Source organism: Notolabrus celidotus, chromosome 21 (assembly GCF_009762535.1).
Source record: "Notolabrus celidotus isolate fNotCel1 chromosome 21, fNotCel1.pri, whole genome shotgun sequence".
Taxonomy (NCBI): domain Eukaryota; kingdom Metazoa; phylum Chordata; class Actinopteri; order Labriformes; family Labridae; genus Notolabrus; species Notolabrus celidotus.
The window spans coordinates 28,837,658-28,848,275 of record NC_048292.1 but is presented as its reverse complement, the minus strand read 5'-3'; the positions used below and the strand labels follow the sequence as shown (position 1 = coordinate 28,848,275).

The following is a 10,618-nucleotide window of genomic DNA, read 5'->3' as shown; positions in this document are numbered from 1 at the left end:
CTGTCCTTACTAGACCAACCCAAAACCAGTATCAACACTCCAAATGGCAGCAAGGATGTCTCTTTCAAAGACTGTGTAGTCTTTGTAATGTCCTGGAAGTTTTAACAGGTGAAGCAGGTTGAAGACCCTGGGTAGGTGCTCTCCACAACTTCAACATCCAAGTGTCTGGGAAGCACATTCCAGCCAACCCAAAACTGCACAAGTTTTCCAAGAGGGTTTGGAGAAGCTACCACAAAAGAGAAGAAAATCCATATTTCTGTTTTAGATATAACTACTTTGCAAAACCCTAAATATGATGTGACTCTAAAATGACCAAACCGTATGTTGTTCAGAGAGTAAAGAGAAAATAAAAGCATGTAAACTATTTGACCTAAAGTAAGTTATCTATCCTGTTTGAGAGCTCCAGTTAAATAACCCATAAGGGTTAACATTAGTAACACATCTACTTACAATTCTCAACAAATGTGCGAAGGAATCCTGTGATCCTGCATGCATCCTCCAAAGACACGTCACTGTCCTCTTGGTCCTGTGTGGGCCACTGTATCTTGTCCAAAACCACCTAAAAAAAGGAAATTTGATTATCTTTTAAAACACAATTTTCCAAACAGCTAAAGACACTACAAAACAATGGCATATTAAGTGTAAGGAATTTAACACTGATTAAAGCTTTACAGTAGTTAGGGCATGACCAGATACCAAGCTAGTTGTGTCTGTATAAAATAAATATAACTATCACTTCCTGATAATTATTGAATAATCATCCAAAAACTTTGCTAACTGACAAAGTAACACAGTGGTCACTGCATTTAGATCTATAACACAGGTACAGCACTGCATGTACGCTTTACTAAAAAAATGAAATACATTTTTTATGCAAGTTGCAATGTATATTTTGTGAATTAAATATATTCGAAATCTTCTTTTAAATTTACAGTTACATCCCAAACTGTTGAAACTAGCGTCTAGAATATGTTTTTGTCCAACTAACAATCTTGACAGGGTTTAAAAGTATGCTCAAATAAAAATATGATTATTTGATAAGAAACATCTGCAAGATGCATTTTCAAGCGAGCAACTTATTTCAACTCTACACTCAAAATAACTGTAATGTACTTAAACTGGCTTCCTAGAAGTGGAAAATATGACTTCTCTTTTTTAGGCAAGGGGGAGGGTTTTTAACACGGAGCATATACCTGTGGTGTGTACTGCGTATCTGATGTCCTTGGAAAAAGAAGGGGGATCGTATCTTTCCTCTCTGTTAGCAAGGGCCAAATCAGCGTCTCCTTCAAACCTCGCCGTAACTGTTTGACTTGTCTGGAAGTCCTTTGAAGAACCTGTAAAAGATTTGTGCCACATCAGAAAACACAAGCTGCCTTGCTAATCTTCAACCCATTAACATTTGTTATTGTATCTCTCTGGAGAAAAATAAGCCAGAAGTGTAAATCAAATCCAGTTTAATAAATCTACAACCTGCTCCAGAAGAAAGGTGTACTCACAGCATGGAGCAACAGTTTATCAAGCAGCCATCTCCTGTTCTCAGAGGTGACCGTAGGCAGATCCCAGGACAATGCCAGCTCATTGATGCTGTCCTTTTCATCAGGTGTTAATTCTTCTGTACCATCCAGCTTAGAAAGAAAATCAGAATTAATTATTGATATCTGAATTACATTTTTTCTCACATAAACGTTTTTTTTTTATTAAACCTTTATGTTGATCCAGTGAATAAATTATATCAAAAATGTATTATTCTAAAACCAATCAGAGACAATTTTTTGGCACCATCAGACACTCTTTACTTTTGTTTCCCTACTTAATGATAAATGCTTAAGGAAAGTGATCATACTGTCTTGAATGTTTCACGGATATCAAAGTCAGCACAGTCTTTGATATCTATGGTGGCTTCTTCTGGTGATCCACCAAAGAGCACATGTAGAATTGCTGGGCTCAGTCCACCAAGGCATGGCCCATCATGTAGAAATGAATGACCAATCATTCGTCCAGCAACAATGAAGAAGTCACTCTCCAGAAGGAAGGTAGACGTAGAGGGAATCAAATGATCTTTTTCACCCTCAAACAGGAGAGTTCCTGCAGGGGCTTAAAATAAAAGAGAGCAGTCCAAAAACACATGGATGGTTATTTACAGGAAATAGATATTGTACTGGCATGCAGCTTCAGTAGAGTACATATCAATCAGCCACTGGGTACTCAGTTTGACCATTTAAAAACAGTGAAATTCATGTGAACATGTATTCATGAGACCAAATAAATGCACAGCAATAGAAACAGATTTATCTTCAGTGTGTGAATGGCACAGACCAACACAGAGCTCAGTGGCTTATCTAGTGATCCAAATGTGATGTGGGATAACTATAATAATAATAATACTTTATGCTTACTGAATCTAACATCAAAACCAAACTGCAGTTTGGAAATGATTGTTGCAAAGAAATGGCGAGTCACCCCATCACCAGTCGCAGGATCTCCTGAGAAAACAACATCAAATGTATAAATCAGTATAAAACACAGCAAAAATGTCATGGGACGATCTGGACATCAACTACATACAACTATTTGTGGTGTGTGTGTGTGTGTGTGCCATGTGTTACAGATTTTTACCTTTAGTGTGCATGTCAAAGGGGAAGCCCACTCAACACGAGCCAATTTGTAAAAAGAAAGGATTGTCCTCTCCCTGTCCTCTGCACTGTCTCCAAGATCCATGACAAGACTCAGTGGTTTCCCAGTTGCATGCTGGTTTAAAATATCTTCTTTGAACTTCATTGCTGCCTCTGCAGGATCTTCTTTGATTTTCCAATCTAAAATGTTAAAAAAATATATTTGTAATTTGAATACAAATGTTGAGGAAACTACAAACAGATCATATGATATGTGGAGGTAAAGTAACACACCAGGAAATCCTCTGTCCTCAGCCGGCTCTAGATCAGTGATCTCATGAGTATGCATTTCTCCCTGATGTGGCTTTGAGATTTCTGTGTTGCTGGCCCTGGCAGTCAGACTCTCCTGTGACCTTGTTAACATGCTCACAAATCTACTCTCTCTTTGGGGAGTGCATAGATTTTCACCAGCTACCTCCATTTGCTCCTCAACACTGCTCTGTGATTGCCTTAGACATATAGAGATCATTTTATTAGTGGTCATATTGCAGGACACAGTTGCAAAAATGTCAATGAACTATATAACCAGATTGCAATTCAAACTCTTATTTCAGAACCAAAATTGTCAGACCTACAGACCTCCAGGATTTTGCATTTACGGGGTTACCTGAAGAACATTTAGGCCTATATTTAACAGTGAAAAAGATTTTCATCCCAATGTTTCCCCTTTTTATTTTCTAATACTTTTTGCAATATAGGCTTGATCCTTCATACATGAAGACACTATTGAAATAATCTACAAATGCTTGCTGAGGGGATCTCACATTGCCTCATGTTCCCTTTCTTGATGTATGACATACAGTACATGCATTGTGCGTTCAAACATGACACTAGTCTGTACCTCATGCATTCATCACTGTGGGCCTTTATGCTCGAAAAAGGAAACTCTTCTTCACATCGGACACATTTCTGGGGTGGTCCAGCCAGCTCATTACTGCTTCCTGGTTGACCTATCTGTAGAGGACAACAAAACAGCATTAAGTATAACAATTTAACTGTAACTCAAAGACTACAAGAGCACTTTTAAATTGAAAAACATACAGGCTCCAGGTTCAGGGTCCTTTGAAGTGGGCGAATGAAAATGGTAGCATGTCCAATCTGAGTTTGTGGATCTTTTAGATGGCGAACATGGTAGCCTTCATTGGGACAGGGGATGAGGACCAGTTGACGACTTCTGATTGTTCCCGAAATTTTGAGAAGTTCAAATCCCCCTCCCTGTCTAAGTGGAGGGAATGCTTCAAATTGAAAGTCTCTGAATTTGTCTGGATTCTCCTGACTACCTGAAATAAAAACACAGAGAATATAGTAGCAAGTGCAATCAGAAGAAGTAATATTTGTATTAAATAGGACTATTTCATTCAAATAACAAATTTACATATGCACAAGACATCCTCCAAAATACAATGTACATTTTTTGTCATAATACTGCACAAACCTTGAAATGTCAGACGCTTGTCTCCTAAACCTGCAGCTGCAAGCCTCTGTTTGGCAAATTTGGTTGGGACAAGCATTGCATTTTTGTCGCTCAGACAGCAGAAGTTGTGCGTGTAGGAATGAGTTTGTGAAGCAACAGCAATGGAGCGCCTTGTTGTTGACAACCTTCTCCCTCCTTGGGTATATGGACCAAACAATCTCAAAACTTCAGCTAGGATTAAGTGAAGACAACAGGCATTAATTACTGTGAGTACATTTTAATAACTGCACAATATTAATGAAAACCATGAGGTGACCAGATTTCAGAAATGAAAATTGGTAGGCACATTTCAGTAGTCAAAATATTGGCAAGATATCCAGTTTCATTATCTTGGAGAGACAAAGGGAGACACTTTTCTTTTAAGTATTTTTTATCAAGGTAACTGTAAGGTAAAAAAAACTGTGGTTAAGGCTGCCTGATACAATTGAGTATTTCTTGATTATCTTAAAAAATTGTCAGAAAATAATTGTTCCATGTCATGGTGCCATAAATGCCTCATTCCATGAAAAAGTTAAAAAAAAAAATCTGATTATTGGACACAACTGACCAAACAAAAATACAGGTTCATAAGAAATGTGCTAAATGTCAAAAGTTTTAAAATGTACCTTTTCTTGTCTTCCAAGGTTTAAGGTGAATTTAAGAAGGCCAGTATTACAACACTAGTTTGAGATTTTGTGAAATGGTAAAACATGTTGTCTCAGGTAGGTATCCTTTATTATAGGGTATTTATAGGGTATAATAATGCAAACTTCAATACCATCGTCGTATTACTCCAGCCATATAACGACAGATATCATGGACCTTCATCTGATTGAGACATCCTATTATTTTTGGTTATCACACGCATTCACCGATATTTAAGACTTTAGCCAGTTACTACCAGCTAGGGCACGACACGACATCCCGTAGTTAGCTCTAAAAAGGCGGGGGAATCTGCATCACTACATCAACAATGTTGCATATTACCCAACAGATCTAGAATATTATATTCAACACAATATTCAAAACACAATACACGCATTCTTCAGTTTAGAAGAAGCTTAGTTTATGACTTTATATTACAGATGTGTTAAAGTTCAAAAACCCACCGTCCACAGGGTGTCTATGTGAGGGTGAAGGGGAGGGCTGACGGGTACTTTCAACATTTGTGGCTCCTGGTGGTGCACAAAAATACAGTGAGTGTCACATGGTTGACAAAGTCCATTCAGTTGACTTTATATTCAACATATGCAATGACCTCTAAACTTATTTGACTGAGCAACAAAGTTGTTACTTACTGTTTTCAAGCTGGTTGGCTAGCTCCCGCAGCACCTCTGGAAGCGTCCTGTCACTCGCCATTGCTAATGTGAAAGTCTGAAGGCAGTTGAGTTGAATCGATTGCTTCTGTCTGGTTTGCTCAGTAAACCAATCCTGCTTCAGAGTGGAGTAAGGACCGCAAACTTAATTTGCATATATACTTTTCCTCTGACAAAATAGACCCAGAAATACATAAATGAATACATGTGGAAATACAGAAATACGTAAATGAATGAATCAATAAATAAATGAATGAATGTGGAAATGCAATGATAGAAAAGTGAATAAAATAAAAAAAATCTAACATATATATAGAGAAATAAATGTGTTGTGTATGTGCATGCGTAATTGAGAAAATAAATAAAAAAAATTATATAAAATATGGTAATAATGAGAAAGAATATAAGCATTAAATTATTTATTTATTCATTTATGTATTTATTTCAGAATTCATTTATTTATTCAAGTATTTACTCAATTATTAATACATTTATTTCTGCATTTATTTATTCCTTCATTTATTTATTTATTTCTAATTATGTCATTTTTTTTCCCTCATATGAATCCAGCAACCGAGTTCAAATCTCGGTGGGACCTGCTTTTGAGGTGTCGCAGGTGCCTTGCGACGGGTCGGACGGCAAGCAACACAGGTGCCCAGCACCAGTGAGCCCTTGAACAATCCAAGGGTTATCGGGTCAGCCGATCCTCCTGAAAGGTTCAGAGGCCACTGTAAATTCCGGCTCGTACTAACCATCAAATGGAACTGTAGTCGCTCTTAACAGCGCATGCATGCCCTACTGATGTAAAGCATAGTGTACACATTGGACTGGAATTTGCTGATGAAGGCAAAAGGCAGGGATGAACCAATGAACTCATCCTGCTTTACTTACGGTACATTGATGACTGCTTGGTTGGCAATTTGATTTAGATTGCCTCCATTGTAGTAGGGAAGGTTAACCCTTCCTCAGCTCACCTCGGCTGGAGAGCAGCACGAGCTTGAAGCCCCTGTCCTTGTGGGTAAAACAATTAGCTGCTGGTAGGAAGCATAAGTCTCCCCGTCGGGGAATCGAACCCCGGTCTCCTGGACGGGTCCCCCTCATAGTAAAGCTTAACTTCCTTAACTTTTCCCATTCATTCTCTATGGTAGTTCTTATCACTACGGATGTAATATATTTTTGACCACATGTGAGATTTGGCGCTGTTTCCCCCTTTGACAGATGTTAAGAGACCCAGTCTCTCAATCCTGTGCGTTGTTAATTTAGAACCCTGAAATAGAATAACACATGAAAAAAAAACAAATAAAAGTGACAGGTCAACATTTTATGTGCCTTTTCTCACAGCCTCTGTGATGTGAGGCTGAACATAGAAACTGGTCAAAGGGAATAAAATGAAAACACAAAGACAGAGCTTTGTTTTTGTTTCACTGATGCCTCATACATTTAAAACAGGTAAGAACATAACCTTTAACATTTAGAGTAAGAAACACAAAACATGTTTCCGCCCGGTCTCGAACCGGGGACCTTTCGCGTGTTAGGCGAACGTGATAACCACTACACTACGGAAACTGATGGTGCAGACATTGACGTCATTTATTTCAGTTCTTGACCTGAAACCACAAACAAGGTTAGAAACCACTTGACTTAAGGTGCTAATCACAACCGAAACTGATGTTAGATGGACTTAATCTGACAGATAAGAGATGTAACAATGAGCGTAGTACAGATATTTCAAAGGAACAATCAGTTTGTTCAAAGAGGATTTTTTTTTCTGGAGATCTAAGATTGAGAACATAAAGTGGAGCTGTCGAGCTATCAGGAACACAGTTTTAACTCAAACACAAGCCGTCGTTCATTATTTATACGTGTTCTGTTTTTAAAGTTTATTTTCTTTATCTTATTCAAAGTTTAATGACAGTACAGCTCATAAATATTGTGCTACTTAAAAATAATTATTTCTAATGTACTTTTATATCATTATTGTTAGTCTACACACCACGACATATTATTCGTGTGAGTTAAACCTACTTGGTAAAGACCTGGGGTCTCATTTATAAAGGTTACTTACGCACAAAATGGGGCCTGAAACTGGCGTACGCCAGTTTTCACGCCAAGTTTGTGATTTATAAAAAACAAACTTGACGTGAAAATGTGACTTCTGGTAAGCAAACTCTGACCCAGGCGTACGTACATTTTAGAGGCAGGGGGAATTGGTGACGCAGTTGGTGAGAGGGAGAACTGAAGTCAGATTATATTCTAATGCCTTTCACACATTTCATTCATTGAATAAGAACATATTTACAGACCCGCGTCACCATCATCACTAAAATCTACATATTCTATTTGAACGTGTGTTTGTTGTGAGTCCTTTCCAATAAGCTGTCATTAAAAGATAAAAGCATGACTTACAGTTCATCAAATATTTCATCAGCTTTGTCTCACCGTCACATTCCTCTGAGGTGTAGAGGAAACACACGGCCGTATCCTAACGTGTTCGTCGGGAGGTAAAACCAAGGTAACATCAGAAGATGTAAATAAGCTGCTGAGCAAAGTGACAGTCATGTTTTCAATGTTTCTAACGCTGTGCAGAGTCACTGAGTGTAGTTATACTTTAATAAAGACTGCTGTACAGAGTCACTGAGTGTAGTTATACTTTAATAAAGACTGCTGTACAGAGTCACTGAGTGTAGTTATACTTTAATAAAGACTGCTGTACAGAGTCACTGAGTGTAGTTATACTTTAATAAAGACTGCTGTACAGAGTCACTGAGTGTGGTTATACTTTAATAAAGACTGCTGTACAGAGTCACTGAGTGTAGTTATACTTTAATAAAGACTGCTGTACAGAGTCACTGAGTGTAGTTATACTTTAATAAAGACTGCTGTACAGAGTCACTGAGTGTAGTTATACTTTTAATAAAGACTGCTGTACAGAGTCACTGAGTGTAGTTATACTTTAATAAAGACTGCTGTACAGAGTCACTGAGTGTAGTTATACTTTTAATAAAGACTGCTGTACAGAGTCACTGAGTGTAGTTATACTTTAATAAAGACTGCTGTACAGAGTCACTGGGTGTAGTTATACTTTAATAAAGACTGCTGTACAGAGTCACTGAGTGTAGTTATACTTTTAATAAAGACTGCTGTACGACGCACGCGGAGTGCAGAGTGTCTATATTTTTATTTGTATTTATTTTGTGTCCCTCCTGCAGTAAGAAGCAAACAATGCGTGCTCTCTGAACTCCGCTTCATTCACGAGGATCACGGTTTGTGTGTCAGAAACTTTATTCTCTCCGTCTTCCTCTCTGTTGTTGCCGTGATTCACCGTGAGAACCTTTGATCTTCCGGCTCATTTGTCTGCATCTTCATTCATAACGTGCTTTGCATTGACCTTATATGGTTGAATGTTGGCGTGAAAAGGGCGGAATACGAGGCTGATCTTCGTGCGCAATTCCCAAGGTGGTTTGTGATTTATAAACGAAACATTGCGTAAAGTTTGCGTGCGAACGGTTTTATAAATCAGAATTATTTTTGGCACACGCCATTTCCGGGTTTTTGGAGTACGTACTCTTTTAGTAGAGATTCTACGCACTCTTTTATAAATGAGACCCCTGATTGTGGTTCTTAATGAACACTCAGGTACAAACTGGGTCTCTTTAATCGGCCAAAGGGGGAAACAGCGCCATATCTCACCTGTGGTCAAAAATATATTACATCCGTACTGATAAGAACTACCATAGAGAATGAATGGGAAAAGTTAAGGAAGTTAAGCTTTACTATGAGGGGGACCCGTCCGGGAAAGGTCCCCAGTTGGAAACTGGGCGGAAACACTTTGATGCGTTGCTGTTGTTTCCAGTGGAGATTGCCGCACTTATCAGAAAGTGGCCAGTCGTAAGGAGTAGGTGTGGGACGGTCGTGAAGCTGCAGGAACGCATTCTGGAACCAAGTCCGAAACAAAGCATTTCAGAACTCTCAATTTAGTGTATGACAAAGAGGAGGAAATATTGCAACTGCCACTCAAACAAGACAGTGTGCTGTACAAACATCTAACATCTTCGCAGTCCCACCGAGATTTGAACTCGGATCACTGGATTCAAAGTCCAGAGTGCTCACCATTACACCATGGAACCAGCTTGAAGGTTGCGCACGCAGTTGTGAACATGTTTCTCACTTGACTTCAGCCTACCTACTGTTGCGATAGATACTGCCCTGTAACAGGACTGAGCTTAAGTCCAAGCGACCAGAAACCTCAGCAAAGCCAAAGCTGTGTTCACAAACTAAAGGACTAGTAATATCAGCAGAGCAATTGGTACTCAAGTTGTACACATGAGCAAAGCCAGGTACCTGCAACTGGATTTTTGTAGAAACTGCTTTGGCCTTCCATTAGTCTTCCTCCCCACTGCAAGGAGCGATGTCTTCGTCCTCCAGCCCAAAAGGTTGTTCTTGTTGTTGCCAGGTGAAAACAGTAGCAGTCTGCACCCTGAATGGAGCCAAAAGGTTTGTTACGTGACCGTGTCGGCGTGCCGCGCCCTGTGACCGCGCTGCCCATATAGTCAGGATGGCCGAGCGGTCTAAGGCGCTGCGTTCAGGTCGCAGTCTCCCCTGGAGGCGTGGGTTCGAATCCCACTTCTGACATGACGTGCTTTTCCCTGCCACTGTTGTCTGCCACATGATGCTGACAGAGATTACTCATCAAGTCTTTACACGGCAGGCGGCATGAAGACAATAAAACACTGTGCTTGTAGTACGGCGGGCGTGCCTGACACGCTAAACTGAGACGGTGCCGTTTGTGTGGCCTCTGACTCCTGCTTTTTGCACGTGTTGCTCTCAGCAAAGAATGAACATGCTGCTCTCAGCCTCAGCCCTCGTAGCTGACCACGTTACTTTAGACAGCCAGTTAAAGTTGCTTTTTCATGCGGTCGTCTGTTTCACTGGTATTTCTTAGTGCCTACCGTCTCTTGTTGTGTGCACAGTAACAACCATACATGTTGATGGCATGTAAGACCGTGTTCGACAGCTGTCTCTGGAAGCCATGCGACGGTGCCATGGTGTAATGGTTAGCACTCTGGACTCTGAATCCAGCGATCCGAGTTCAAATCTCGGTGGGACCTGCTTTTGAGGTGTCGCAGGTGCCTTGCGACTGGTCGGACGGCAAGCAACACAGGTGCCCAGCACCAGTG

The 10,618-nt window shown here is 39.8% G+C and overlaps 1 long non-coding RNA gene and 4 other non-coding genes across 5 annotated transcripts; 2 read left to right on the top strand and 3 right to left on the bottom strand.

Moving 5' to 3' along the window:
- Window positions 1-291: 291 nt before the first annotated feature.
- LOC117804854 lies at window positions 292-1,909 on the bottom strand. Its single transcript, XR_004629271.1, has 4 exons — window positions 1,844-1,909; window positions 1,497-1,625; window positions 1,194-1,334; window positions 292-559 (listed from the first exon to the last, which is right to left on the bottom strand). It is a non-coding gene; the product is annotated as an uncharacterized LOC117804854 (long non-coding RNA).
- A 5,025-nt stretch (window positions 1,910-6,934) lies between these two features.
- On the bottom strand, window positions 6,935-7,007 carry trnav-aac. Its single transcript has one exon. It is a non-coding gene; the product is annotated as a tRNA-Val (tRNA).
- A 2,489-nt stretch (window positions 7,008-9,496) lies between these two features.
- On the bottom strand, window positions 9,497-9,568 carry trnaq-uug. The gene has a single exon. It is a non-coding gene; the product is annotated as a tRNA-Gln (tRNA).
- Window positions 9,569-9,990: 422 nt separating this feature from the next.
- On the top strand, window positions 9,991-10,073 carry trnal-cag. Its single transcript has one exon. It is a non-coding gene; the product is annotated as a tRNA-Leu (tRNA).
- Window positions 10,074-10,477: 404 nt separating this feature from the next.
- Window positions 10,478-10,549, top strand: trnaq-cug. Its single transcript has one exon. It is a non-coding gene; the product is annotated as a tRNA-Gln (tRNA).
- The last annotated feature ends 69 nt before the right edge of the window (window positions 10,550-10,618 follow it).